Below are 2,763 nucleotides of genomic sequence, written 5' to 3'. Positions count from 1 at the left end.
TAATTAAGGGTTTGTCAGAAATTATTTTTTTTTACACAACGTGGTCACAACATCCTCCTGTCTCCACAGCATCTCTGTGATATTACACTCTTCTGTTTCATCCTTTCATGCTGCACCTGTTCTTCCTCTGGTTCTGAGGTAACCTCTGGAGGATCAGAGGTGGAGCCAAAGACTTCAGAACTCTGGCCTTTTAGAAAGCAGGGTAGGAAAACAGGGAGAAAGGGAAGGTCATTATGCATGGATCCATTGTCGGCTCTGTACCAGGAATTTCAGTCAATGCAAATGAATGCATTGGTTGCTTACTCAACTAATTGTTTTAGTCGAATAACGGTGAAAAATGCAGATTAGCGTATTACCATACAGATTGTTCTTGCTGTTTTGAGTTAAAAAGGTGAAAACTTTTCTCCAGAGAGAACAGTAATACAAAAAAGATTACAGTTTAGAAAGCTACAAGTTACAGACATCGACATATACTATCACTGGACAGAGTGCGGCGTTCACCTATAGAAAATGACTTACCTCCGGCTCTTGCGAAATCCAGCCAAATCCATCAGCATGGGTTACTGATACGTTCTGCCCCATTTGAAACCAGTCAACAGCGATCCGTCTGAGTCACGTTTTCTGAGGAACTATTGTCACCAATCAGGAGTGAGCTTGTTCCAGCTTGTTCAAAGTCCACAGCCCTCCCACTGAAAGCTGCTCTGAAGAAGCTGCCAGTCAAATGTCAGAGGTGGGGCCAGCGGGCATCACATGCTTTTACTGAGGCATCTGATTGGTCAGTTTATATTTTGAATAATTGGTGGTGAAGGGAAAACTGTTTTTTATAAAAATAGGATTGGAAAGAACGTGTTAAGAAGAATCGGTCAGAGCAAGAATGGTTATTCTGAGGAGTAAAATGACTGAGAAATATCTATTTCACAGTAGAAGTCTAGGAGATTTTGCAGGTAATTCCTGTTTGGAGCACGAGGGGGGAGGAGTTGATATGTCCAGTGATTCTACAGTCAATGCTTACAGACAGGTAATGGAGCTGTTCACTAGGGGGCACTGCACTAGAACCTCTGATTTTACAAAGGTCCATGACAAACTCTAGACTCAATTATCTTTTGATCTGTTGTGAAAGTGTTTCCAGTGGTCTTTTATTTATAATTATGCAATTTTTAGACCAAAATAAACAAAACAAGAAAAAACGGTGTAGTTTTTTAAGACATAGTTACTGCAGAGCGGCAGAAGTTGATTAGAAAATCACCTCTGAGTTGTGGGTGGTACTGTTTGCACAGTCAGCCTGCACTGATTTCCCGTCATCCTTCAATTTACACTATCTCCTGCTAGCTCACCAGTTCCTCATAACCCCAACCTAACATTACAAACATGCAACAAAAATGGTGAGCAATACTGGAGCTTTCCGGTTGTACAGTTTTGATCCAGATTCCTGCTTAGATGAGGAAAACAAAGACGTTCATGAATCTATTGAAACTATTGGTCTTCAATTGAAGCAGGTAGCTTGTGACCTGCTCATTGTAGTCTCTATGTGTCAACTACAAGCTTTTTCAAACAGGATTTTTTATCTGCTCCTGATTAATCACAATTTAAATAAATAAATACTCAGAAACACAGTTTTAGTCTTAATTTTTTTCATATATGTCCTCCATCATCAGAAAACTGAAAAACAGAAAAACACAATTATTATCTGAGTGGGTTTTTAAATTTATATTTATTCATTGATGTTTTACTTTTACACAAACAAATTACTCTGAATATTTCAAAAATTCAGAATGAAACATTTTTCCCACCAAGCTTTTTTTTGGTCACATAAAAGCTTTTACAGTTTTAGGACTTTTGCTTCACATGATTTAGATTCACAAAAGTCCTCAGACATGTCACAAAACCCACAAACATCTTCACAAACTTCACACACATTTTACAGAGACAAAAAACCCACACAGTTGGCTTCTCACATCATGTTACGATCAGTTCTGGTTACAGCATGCTATTCTCTGGGAGGTTCACAAATGGCCCACAGTTCAACATGGTGCTGGTACGGGGGCCTGGAAGTGCCAATCACATCACCAAATCACTCAACGTAAAAAATGTACAACATCAAAGATCATAACAAATAATAAAAATTAAAAAAAGAAATTACATTAAAAAAAAATCATAAGCCAAAACGTAAAAAAAGCCATTAAAAAAAAAAGTTATTTCCAGAAATCAAAGTCAAATGTTAAAAAAGAGAAACAAAATGTAGAGGAAAGGTAGGTAAAATGAGAGCTCTCCTATTGGATGATTGGATAATGATGTTTGAGTCTTAAAGAAGAGGAACTGTGGTAAAGAGTTCATTGACCAATCACTGAACTTCTGCAGTGGCTGTTCCCGGAAGCTTTATGAAAGTCATCTGTTGGAAGCTATTGCCAAAAGACGACAGTTGAAAAAATTAACAAATTCCATCATCCTTCAATGATGTCCACTGACATCCCATATTACTTTTTTTTTTACTTCATTTTGATTTGTAAAAATTACTTTTTTTTAAAGAAAAGTTTCCTTTTTATTTATTTTTTGTTTCTTATTTACTTCCTGGAGCTGACCTGGACTGAAACACCAGATTATTTTCACAATTTTTTTTCTTACTGTGACTTTGAGCAAAAATTTCAGACTTGCTACATTCTCAAAAACTCACCAAAGTTTGCACACACTTAGCACCTGGCAAAAGAAATTTTTGACGTTCTGAACGACAACCCCCCCCATCCCCCCAAAATAATAATAATAATA

Source organism: Oryzias melastigma, linkage group LG3 (assembly GCF_002922805.2).
Source record: "Oryzias melastigma strain HK-1 linkage group LG3, ASM292280v2, whole genome shotgun sequence".
In the NCBI taxonomy this organism is placed as follows: Eukaryota; Metazoa; Chordata; class Actinopteri; order Beloniformes; family Adrianichthyidae; genus Oryzias; species Oryzias melastigma.
The sequence above is the reverse complement of the archived record's forward strand: the minus strand, read 5'-3'. Positions refer to the sequence as shown.